Here is a 12,588-nt window from a genome sequence, read left to right as displayed (position 1 = left end):
TTAAAAGCTGATTTGATATTTGAGTTGTGTCTTATTATACTATGAATGGACAGTTGGTACTATGGATAGTGAGATCGACACTTGAGTAAATTGCACATAAATAATCTATCGATTTTTTATGTTATTATATTTTGATATCATATGAAATGTGGTCGCCTATCAAATGGTTATTTGATGTAAATTATGAATTTAAATTGATTACGGACAATTTAGTAAAATGTTGAAAAGTGAGGAATTTCCTGATTGAACCTTCGGAATAAAAACGATACGAATGATCTATTGTGAGGTCGCATGTGTAGTACTAAGTGCAGGCTACTATGCGTACCCGAAAACTGTGATCATGTGTGTAGTACTAAGTGCAGGCCACTACGTGTAGCAGATGGTTAGGCCACATGTGTAGTACTAAGTGCAGGCTATTACGTGTACCGGATAATTGGTCACGTGTGTAGTACTAAGTGCAGGCTATTACGTGTACCGGATAATTGGTCGCATGTGTAGTACTATGTGCAGGCTACTATGCGTACTAGATAGCTTTGGCTACAAGTGTGAAAATATGTGCAGGCAATTGAATATCAGTTATTATTTCGAAGAGTTCAACGGGAAAATCGATTAAGTAAAAATACAATTGAACATGATTATATGATGAATTAGTGTAGGTATATGTTTATGAAAAATTATGAGCAATGTACTCGATAATTGGGTGAATTTCGATAAGACAACATGGATTAAGTGGAATTATGTAAGAATGAATTTTAGTGGTAAAACAGTGTTGGACAGCAGCAGTTGCATGACTTTGAAAATTCACTAAACATTGTGGAAGTTGAATAAAAATGCAACTGATATATGAAAATAAATCTTAATGAGTCTATTTTTATATGAAAGAAACAGGGGAAGCAAAAGAATTCTATATTGTGCGATATTTGAATTCTTGTGAAATAGGGTCTGAATGAATTCGAGATTCCCTATTCTGACTTTATAAATTCACCATAAATTGTAAAAAATTATTAAGAGTCATACCTTATATGGATGGATTCCTTATTGAGTCTATTTTTAAGGAAAACAAACTTCATGGTCGTTGGAATTCTGTACAGGGAGAAATTTGGTTCGTAGTGCATAGAGGTCAGAGTAGTCGTACTCTGAAACAGGGGAGACTTTAACTAATAAACTGTACTAATTGGCCAAACCAAAATTTCTGGAAATTTTATGGGAGAAATATATATGAATCTAGTTTTAAGGAAAATTAACAAAACTAAATTTAGAGTTTTGTAGCTTCAGATATGAATGATTTAGTAACTGTAACTCGATAACACATCTTAACCTAAATATGTGTAATTGTACAATTATAATGTTTTATCTTGAAAAGCATGGTAGTAATTGCTTATTATTTTCATATGAATTTACTAAGCGTAAAGCTTACCCATCCTCTCCATTTCTTTAGTATTGGCAGGTCGGCTCGGGGTTGGAGATCGTCGGAGGCAAAATCACACTATCAAACTATCATTTTTGGGAAAATTAATTCAAATATTAGAAATATCAAGTGAGTGGCATGTATAGGAAATTGGTTTGTGATATGTATTTTTATTACGATTTTGACCTTACGTATCAGTCTGCATTGAGTTATCGTATATGATCATGAGATGTGGTCCTTATCCATTATGGTTTATAAGTTTAATTAATCGTGTCATGTCCTACGTTTTGATGTGATGATATAGTTAGCTTTGTTTGTTATGCATGTGTTCGAAAAGTTTTGAATTAAATGAAATTTTATGGCCCCGTTTTCGTCTATGTGTATTGTTAAGTCTGGTAATGCCTCGTACTCTGTTCCGGCCTTGGATACGGGTAAGAGGTGTTACAAGGGCCTAATCAGAATAGTGGTTTCATGACCACAAATCTGAGATAGAAATAATTATTTTATGATTATTTTGAGGTCTATGATATGATTGCATGATTGTGTGAAAATTTCGTGAAGAAATTCTATGCATAAAGTGCTTAATTTGAAGTTAAGGACTAAATTGAATAAGTTGCAAAACTTGCATTCTAGAAGTTTCTAGTATGAAATTTCTTTGAAATATTAATTAGGAGGTCTTTAATAGAATTTGACAAATTTCAAAGTTTATGGACAAATATTGGACATGAATGGAATTTTTGGAAAGTTTAGTAGTAAGGGCATTTTGGTCATTTAGGGGTAAAATGAATTAAAATATAAAATTAAAAGCCAATTTTGCTCATCTTCTTCACCATGGACGTTTATACCAAGGGAGACTCCATGGTTAGGGTTTCCAAGCTTCCAAGCTCGATTGTAAGTCCGTTCTAGCCTCGTTTTTAATGATTTTTACGTTTTTGGAGTCCCGGTAACTTGATTTAGCTTATGCTAGCAATAATTCAACCTAGGGTTCATATTTGGAAAAATACCCATAGGTGAAATTTGTGTATTTTGGTGTTTTATGATAGAATATAAGGTTTTAAATTATGTTAGACAACTTGTGCTACTCGGTTTTAAGTGAAAACGAGCAAAAGGGCTTAATCGGTAAAAATAACTAATAGTCATAAGTACATGTTAGAGTGAGAATTTGATGTTGCCATAGAAGGGAAAAATGATCAGAATGTCATAAAACATAAGAAAATAGGATGAAGTTTAATTTCTGAACCTTGGGGGAAAAAGTGCAAATATGCAAAAATTTAGGGGTCAAAATGAAAATTTTTAAAAATATGATTTTTGGACCCGTATGAATAGTGTGACTAATTATTAGGCTAAATGTGATATTATAAATGAAGGAAATCGAGATTCGGGCTTAAATCGGGAAAATACAAGGTTATGGACTAAAATGGTAAATTGCTGTTTCTGGATCGAGGTAAGTTCGTATGATAATAATAATGCAATGTTATGTTTGAATTATATTTCTTACTATTATTGCACATATTTTATGATTTAATATATTGGAAAAGTTGATGGAATGGTGTTTATGATGTGGAAATATGTCATGAAAGAATGTTACATGAAATGCAAGAAAATGAAGATACATGACAAGTGATATATGAAATATGTGATATATGTTATGTAAATTCTTAAAAGCTGATTTGATATTTGAGTTGTGTCTTATTATACTATGAATGGACAATTGGTACTATGGATAGTGAGATCGACACTTCGAGTAAATTCGTACATAAATAATCTTTCGATTCTTTTTACGTTATTATATTTTGATATCATATGAATGTTGGCTACCTATCAAATGGTTAATTGATGTAAATTATGAATTTAAATTGATTACGGACAATTTAGTAAAATGTTGAAAAGTGAGGAATTTCCTGATTGAACCTTCGGAATAAAAACGATACGAATGATCTATTGTGAGGTTGCATGTGTAGTACTAAGTGCAGACTACTATGCGTACCCGAAAACTGTGATCACGTGTGTAGTACTAAGTGTAAGCTACTACGTGTATTAGATGGTGAGGTCACGTGTGTAGTACTAAGTGCAAGCTACTATGCGTACCAGATAGCTTCGGCTACAAGTGTGGAAATGGGAAAATGTGCAGGCAATTGTGTATCTGTTATTATTCCGATGAGTTCAACAGGAAATCGATTAAGTGAACTTTAGTAGTAAAACAGTATTAGACAGCAGCAGTGCATGAATTTGAAAATTCACCAAAAATTGTGTAAGTTGAATTAAATTTAAAAAACAATTATGGAAATAAAGCTTAATGAGTCTATTTTCACATGAAAGAAACAGGGGAAGCAAAAGAATTCTATATTCTGTGATATTTGAATTCTTGTGAAACAGGGTCTGAATGAATTCGAAATCCACTGTTCTGACTTTAGAAATTCACCATAAATTGTAAAAAAATTATTGAGAGTCATACCTTACATGCATGGATTCTTTATTGAATCTAATTTTAAGGGAAACAAATGACATGGTCGTTGGAATTCTGTACAGGGATAAATTTTGTTCGTAGTGCACAGGGGTTAGAGTAGTCATACCCTGAAATAGGGGAGACTTTAACTAATAAACTGTACTAAATAGCCCAACCAACAATTCTAGAAAAAAACTAGTAAGTAGACATATGAGTCTAGTTTCATATAAAATTTACGGAATTGAATTTCGAATTTTGTAACTTGAGATATGATTTTTTAACACGGGACTCGAAAAACAGCACATCTGAATATGTGTAATTGTATAATTATAGTGTTTTATCTTGAAAAGCATGGTAGTAATTTCTTATTATTTTCATATGAACTTACTAAGCATAAAGCTTACCCATCCTCTCCATTTCTTTAGTATTGGCAGGTCGGCTCGGGGTTGGAGATCGTCGGAGGCAAAATCACACTATCAAACTATCATTTTTGGGAAAATTAATTCAAATATTAGAAATATCAAGTGAGTGGCATGTATAGGAAGTTGGTTTGTTAGGAAGTTGGTTTGTGATATGTATTTTTATTATGATTTTGACCATACATATCAGTCTGCATTGAGTTATCGTATAAAATCATGAGATGTGGTCCTTATCCATTATGGTTTATAAGTTTAATTAATCGTGCCATGTCCTATGTTTTGATGTGATGATATAGTTAGCTTTGTTTGTTATGCATGTGTTCGAAAAGTTTTGAATTAAATGAAATTTTATGGCCCCGTTTTTGTCTATGTGTATTGTTAAGTCTGGTAATGCCTCGTACTCTGTTCCGGCCTTGGATACGGGTAAGAGGTGTTACAATATGAGAGCTTTTCAAAAGAACAAGGCAGTCATTCAGGGATTTTTCTGATAATGACATGAATATCCCCCACCCTTAAGATGTACATTGTCCTCAATGTACAAAGATAGATATTTTGACAAATGTAAGTGTAAGTTCATAAGATAGGGAGAAAAGTGAAACTTCCTGATTTAAAAATGGATGAAATTCCTAGATTAGCGAGAGCAAGTTGTTGGAAATAAAGCTGGAGGACAAACATGATTCTGAAGGACAAAAGGAGAATTGGGGGACTAATTTGATAGTAATCATAAAGATAAGTCGTGTTTAAAAATAATAGAATCTTCAAAAATTAATAAAAGAAAAATAAAATAAGATAGATAATCTAATTTTCAAGTGGCACGGTCAGTTCATATGCCCGTGTGGATCGTGTCCCGCCCGTGTTTGTCGCGAAGTGAGATGTTGTCACACGGCCTTCGGGCACACCCGTGTGTCTAGGCCTTGTGGCTACATGATCATGTCACTCGATCGTGTGTGATGTGGTTCGCTTTTCCTACGGTCGTGTAGCTCTGCGCATGCCTGTGTTCATTTGGCAGATTTGACCATGGCCAGGTCGCACGCCCGGGGCCACTTATCACATCCCGTGTTGGGAAAGGTAACTTTTACCCTGTTTTCACACGGCCGTATCGCACGGTCGTGTTTCCATCCGTGGTTGTCACACGGACTGAAGCACGGTCTTGTGATCTACCGTGTAGAGTTGGGAACCTGTGCTCAAAGACTTTGTTAGTGACCTAGATGTTTAAAAATTGAAATTTAAATAATTTGAAACCGTTAGTACTCGGGTTGCCTCCCTAGAAGTGCTTGTTTATAGTCTAAGCTCGACTGTTACCTTGTTGGTTTATTCAGGGCGGTTTGTGGGGTCGTAGCTCCTCTCCATCATCTTTAAATTATCACCATTATAAAGTTTGAGACGATGTCCATTTACTTTGAAAGTACCGTGTGATGGGTGACTTACCTCTATTGTGTTATATGGAAGAACAGATTGAATTATGAAAGGTCCTGACCATCGTGATTTAAGTTTCCCAGGAAACAATTTGAGTCTTGAGTTGTATAGTAGGACAAGATCTCCAACTTCAAATTGTTTTCGTTGCTTTAGACGAGTGTCATGGTGCTGTTTTGTTGCTTCCTTGTATAGGCGTGAGTTTTCGTATGCATTGGCTCGCCACTCATTAGGTTCGTTCAGTTGCATCAACCTGTTTTTTCCTGTCCGTTGGCATTTGTCACATGAAATAACGTACATATTAGCATCTTTGAATAACGAGGCCAATAAAAACCTGATTCAAGTATTTTATGTGCGGCCTTAGTTCCACTATAGTGTCCTCTAGTTGGCCTTGAGTTGCAATGCTCCAATATTTTGATGTTTCTGATCTTGTAATGCATCTTCTAATGACTTGATCTGCACATCTGCGAAAAAGAAAGGGGTCGTTCCAAAAGAAATTTTTCACATCATTAAAGAATCGCTTCTTTCGTTGGTGTGTTAACCCTTTTGGGATAATGCTAGCGGCTAAAAAATTTGTGATGTCTACAAACCAAGGTACCTCAGAGTCAGATATAGCGAAGAAATGTTCTTCAGGAAACGAACCATTTATTTCAACTTCATCTAGTTCTTTAGTATTGGAGTTCTCAAGCCTGGACAGATGATCAGCCGCGAGATTTTCAGCTCCTTTCTTATCCTGAATTTTCAAGTCAAATTCCTGCAATAGGAGAATCCAAATAATGAGTCAAGGTTTTGCATCAGTTTTAGTTAAAAGGTAGCGAAGGGCAGAATGGTCAGTGTAAACAAAAACTTTAGACAATATGAGATGTGATTGAAATTTATCGAATGCAAAAACCACAACTAGCAATTTTTTTTCTGTAGTAGTATAATTCTCTTGTGCAGTTGTCAAAGTTTTGCTAGCATAATAGATAGGTTGAAAATGCTTGTCTCTTCGCTGTCCCAATACTGCACCTACTGCAAAATCACTCGCATCACACATTAATTCAAATGGTAAGTTCCAATCAGGTGCAATTATGATTGGAGCATTAGTTAATTTATCCTTTAAAGTTTTAAATGCTTCTAAACACTCTTGATTGAAATTAAAAGGTATATCTTTTTCTAGCAATTTAGTCAAAGGCTTAGCTATTTTAGAAAAATCCTTAATAAATCTTCTATAAAAACCAGCATGTCCTAAAAAGCTTCTAATAGCCTTAACTGAACTAGGAGGGGGTAATTTTTCGATTGTTTCTATTTTAGATTTGTCCACTTCAATCCCTTTACTAGAAATTTTATACCCTAATGCAATACCTTTTTAAACCATGAAGTGACATTTCTCCCAGTTAAGCACAAGGTTCGTTTCCTCACATCTTATTAAAACTCATTTTTAATTTTTAAGGCAGAGATGGAAAGAGTTACCGAATACCGAGAAATCATCCATAAATACTTTCACGATATCTTCCACGAGTTCGTCAAAGATGGCCATCATACAACACTGAAAAGTGGCAGGAGCATTACATAATCCAAAAGGCATTCTACGATAAGCGAACGTACCATATGGGCATGTGAATGCCATATTTTCTTGATCTTCAGGAGCTATTGAGATTTGGAAGTAGCCAGAGAGTCCGTCCAAAAAGCAGTAGTACATGTGCCCGAATAATCTTTCCAACATTTGGTCAATGAATGGCAAGGGAAAGTGATCTTTTCTTGTGGCATCATTCAATTTTTTGTAGTTAATACAAACTCTCCATCCTGTGACTGTCCTTGTTGGGATTAATTCATTCTTCCCGTTGGTCACAACTGTCATGAATCCTTTCTTAGGGACAACCTGCACTGGACTTACCCAAGAACTGTCAGAAATAGGATAAATAATTCCAGCATCTAGAAGTTTAATTACCTCGGCTTTAACAACTTCCTTCATGTTAGGGTTCAGTCGTCTTTGAGCTTGCACACACGGCTTGTATTCATCTTCCATCAAAATTTTGTGGGTGCAAAAAGAAGGGCTGATTCCTTTAATGTCAGAAATTTTCCAAGCTATGGCCTTTTTATGTTCTTTTGAGACTTGGATTAATTCCTCTTTCTCTTTGGGTTGCAAGTTAGAAGCAATAATAACTGGTAATGTAGAATTATTTCCAAGGAATGCGTATTCCAAGTGGTTTGGTAATTGTTTAAGTTCCAGTTTAGGAGGCTCTTCAATAGAGGGTTTTTGCTTAAGTTCATTGTTTATCTTAATGCCTTCATATTCTACTTGTCTTGAAGAATGCTCATTAGTTTCATCATCTGTTTCTTCCTCTTGAGCCAGATACAGTTTTTTCGCGTCCTTCTGTATAATTTCCTGAAAAGAGTCTTGAGTAGTATGATCAATAGAGTCAATAAAATAACACGAATCATCCTGTTCCCTAGAAAACCTCAGAGCATCATAAATTTTAAAGATAATCTCCTCGTCACCTACTTTAAGTACCAATTTACCATCACCCACATCGATTACAGCCCTAGTAGTGGTACAAATGGGCGCCCTAAAATTAAGAGCACTTCCACATCTTCGTCCATGTCAAGTACAACAAAGTCAACAGGAAATATGAATTTATCTATTTTCACAAGTACGTCTTCTATAATACCCTTAGGATATTTAACAGATCTATCAGCTAATTGAATACTCATCCTAGTGGGTTTAGGTTCCCTAAGACCAAGCTGTTTGAACATTTTATATGGCATCAAATTAATGCTAGCGCCTAAATCAGCTAGTGCTCTCTCAACATTCAGACTACCAATTAAACAAGGGACAGTAAAACTTCCTGAATCTTTCAATTTGGTTGGCAGTTTGTTTTAGAGTATGACTGAGCACTCCTCGTTGAGTTATACTGTAGATAAGTCCTCGAACTTCCTTTTATTTGTTAGAAGCTCCTTCAGAAATTTTGCTATGCAGACATTTGCGAGATGGCTTCAACAAAAGGTAAATTGATATGTAGTTGCTTAAAAAGTTCAAGAAACTTACCGAATTTTGCATCAATGCGGTCTTTTTTCAATTTTGCTAGGTATGGAACTGGTGGTTTATATTCTTTCGGCACTGGTTTGTCACTATTTTCGGGTTTTTCTTCCCCCCTTTCACTCATCATGACCTTTTGTGTTAGCTTCTTTTCAAATTCCACTAACACTTTCCCACTCCTTAGTGTGACTGCTTTTACATGCTCTTTTGATTTGGGGTTACTAGGTAGACTTCCTAGTGGTCTTTTTTCGAGCCCTTGGATCGAAGCTTGTTGACTTTTAAGTGCTGTCTCGGTGTTCTGAAAATGTGTTTTTGACACCGAGATAAATTTAGATAGCATCTCTTCAAGGTTCAATTTTTTCCTTTTGATAGGGTGGTTGTTGAAAACCCGAAGGATGTTGTGGTCTTTGATTTCCTTGACCGCCCCACAAGAAATTGGGATGGTTCCTCCAACCTGCATTATACGTGTTACTATATAGGTTATTTTGGGATCTAGAGTTATTATTACCCATATATTGGACTTGTTCCTCCTCGATGTTAGGGTTGAAGGGCTGATACTCTGTGCATGGTCCTCCTCCATTCGTCTCGCACCTCATTACTGGATGTACCTGAGTAGAACCAAGTAAACCATCAATCTTTTTATTTAAAAGTTCTACCTGGTTTGACAGCATAGTAACTGAATCGACGTTATAAACGCCTACTATTTTAGTTGGCTTAGTCCTCATGACTTGCCACTGATAGTTATTCAGTGACATCTCTTCAATAAATTCGTAAGCCTCTTCAGGTGTTTTGTTGTTGATGGTCCCCCAACTGCTGCATCAAACATCTACCGAGTCGAAGGATTCAGGCCATTATGGAACGTTTGAACCTGTAGCCAAAGCGGTAACCCATGGTGAGAGCACCTTCTCAAAAGGTCCTTGTATCTCTCCCATGCATCGCAGAGTGTTTCTAAATCCATCTGCACAAACGAAGAGATATCATTACGTAATTTGGCTATTTTGGCCGATGGAAAATCTTTTAATAAAAATTTTTCCGTCATTTGTTCCCAAGTAGTAATTGACCCTCTTGGTAACGAGTTCAACCACTGTTTAGCTTTGTTCCTCAATGAAAAAGGGAATAATCGAAGACGAATGGCATCGTCAGAAACGCCATTAATTTTAAATGTATTGCAGAATTCTAGGAAATTTTCCAAGTGAGTGTTTGGATCTTTATCCTGCAAACCATTAAACTGAACAAATTGTTGTATCATTTGAATAGTGTTAGGTTTTAGTTCAAAATTACTCGCAGCAATAGCAGGCCTAACTATACTTGACTCAGTTCCTGTTAAAGTAGGTTTAGCATAATCATACATAGTACGAGGAGCAGGATTCTGATTTGCTAGTTCAACGGGTATCGCAGGAGGTAGCTAATTGTCTTGGTTTTCAGCCATCTCCTTGGTTGGGGTTTGAATATCGTCCTTTTGCTCGTTTTCTGTGTATCTTAAGCTTCACCTTATTTCTCTTTGGTTTCTGCGAACTGTGCGATCGATTTCTTCATCAAAAAGTAGTAGTCCTGACGGGTTTCTTCTAGTCATTAACTATAAAAACCTGCCAAGAGAAAGAAAAAGTAAATTAATAAAGAATAATAAAAATAAAATAAAATTAACTTGCAAAAAAAAATGACTAAAGTAATAAAAATTGAGCGTTCCTAATATCTTAGTTCCCCGGCAACGGCGCCAAAAACTTGATCGCAATTTTCGTGCGATAGGTTTTAAATATTTATAAAGAATCATTCTTGAAACTAACTATTATCACAATGTAGGCAAGTGTACCTATCAAATAGTAGTATAGTTTTAGCAAGACCGGATTGTCAAACCCATAGGAACTAAAAGTAATAGTAATGACTGTCTTTTTATTATCTAGCCTAAGAATAAGGGGTTTTGTTTTAACTTGTGACAGCCCAAAATCGACCCTAGACGGGATGTGGTTTCGGGACCACAAAACCGAGGCATAAAAATAATTTAAAATTTATTTTGATGCCTATGATATGTGTTAATTCATGTGTGACATTTTTGATGTTTCGATTTAGAGTTATAAATGTGAATTTCACTAGAAGGGACCTAGTAGTAAACTTTGAAAGTATGATGGGGAAATGTGTGATGACTAGTTGATAATGCATGCAAAAATAAAGGATTTGCATGTCAAATTTCCCCAAAGGAAGCTTAGTGGCCGGCCATGACATGGTTTATGGGCAAAGAAAACATGTTGAAACATGTTTTGTTAATGGATGACGAGGAAATGATAAAAATTAAGCATGTAGGAAGAGAAACAAAAATCAAAATTTGCTCATCCTTCCCCCTTTGTGCCATGAGTGAAAGAAAAGCAAAGAAAAAATTTGTTCATCCTTGTTCTTTCCTTTTGGCCGAAAATACTAAGGAAGAAGATAGGATTTTGCTCCATTTTTGGTTTAGAAGAGATCTAGAAGGAGATTTGGCTATACATGCATCAAGATTAAGGTATGTATGAGGTTGTGTCATAAGATTCATGTATGTTATAGTTGCTAACTTGATGTTCATGGTTAGCCATGGTTCAAATCCTTGTTATGCCATAGAAATGGTATTTGGCCAAGGTTGATATTGTGTTGAAGCCATTGCATGCTAAGTGTGAAGCTTGCTAATGATGCATGCAATGATGGATTGACTACTCTTGAAAATTTCTTTTAGTATTCTTGAGTAGGGCATTGAGTCCTTTGTTTAACCATGACCAAAATTATAAGGAGTATGGTGTGTGATGTATTCGGCCATGGCATGCTCATGAGCATGGTTTATGCTTCTTGCATGATAGTTAAATTTTGTGTTTTGGATGGTTATGGACACCTTGAAATTGACCTTGCACCTATATGAGTTATATGTGATTTTACATGATGATACAATGGATGTGAAAATATATGCTAGATTAGGAAAAAATTGATTAAGTGTTCATAAGGTGAAATTAGGTGTTTAAAAGATGTTATAGTTGACATTGTATATATATATATACATATATACATACATTCGCCATATGGGGGTATAAATGGGCATAGGTGTTAAATACCTTGTATTGGAAATTTTGGATAAATAAGTAGCAATAAATTAAGATGAGATTGAGTAAATTTTCAGCTTAGTTGTGTTAAGTATTCGCAATAATCATAATAATGTATGTGAATGCCGTATGTTTGTGTTTGATGGAGAGGTAAATTGTTTGATTTAGCTCAAGAGCAAAGGGAACTAAATCGGACAAAGGAAAGGAGAAAGCAAACGAGTAGCCGAATTGGAACCGTTCTACCCAAAACAAGGTAAGTCATTAAGCATATATTTGGTGTTGATGTAAATGACCATAATATATACGCAATTGTATTTAAATGAGTTGATGTGTAAATGAAAATGTATGTGTATGGAATGATGCCATGGTTGAATGTATAAAGGCAGCAACATGCATAAGGTATTGGTCTCGGCACTAAGTGTGCTGGTATAAATGGACACGGTGACAAGATTGGCACTAAGTGTGCGGGTTTAAAAATTGTACAGCACTAAGTGTGCGAACTGAAAATATATAGCACTAAGTGTGCGAACTGAAAATATATAGCACTAAGTGTGCGAGCTGAAAATTATATAGCACTAAGTGTGCGAGCTGAAAATATATATAGCACTAAGTGTGCGGATTCACTATATGCTCTTGCATTACAATTGGCACTGAGTGTGCGACATTATCGAGTTAATCCCGGACAGCGGATCGGGTAAGTACCTTGAGCTCATGACGAATAGGCAATACGTTCATGCTCGGGGTTGAGCTTGGTAAGCTTTAAATCTATGTGATGATTGCAATTGTATGATTGTGGTGTGAATGAGTTGGTGTGTAAAAATGCC

General features: G+C 35.5%; 1 non-coding gene across 1 annotated transcript; it reads left to right on the top strand.

Annotated features, from left to right (window-relative positions):
- The first annotated feature begins 9,589 nt into the window (after window positions 1-9,589).
- Window positions 9,590-9,696, top strand: LOC128286365 (small nucleolar RNA R71). Its single transcript, XR_008276908.1, has one exon. It is a non-coding gene; the product is annotated as a small nucleolar RNA R71 (small nucleolar RNA).
- Window positions 9,697-12,588: the final 2,892 nt, after the last annotated feature.

This window comes from Gossypium arboreum, chromosome 12 (assembly GCF_025698485.1).
Source record: "Gossypium arboreum isolate Shixiya-1 chromosome 12, ASM2569848v2, whole genome shotgun sequence".
NCBI classification, from domain to species: Eukaryota; Viridiplantae; Streptophyta; class Magnoliopsida; order Malvales; family Malvaceae; genus Gossypium; species Gossypium arboreum.
This window is presented reverse-complemented; position numbering and strand designations above follow the sequence as displayed.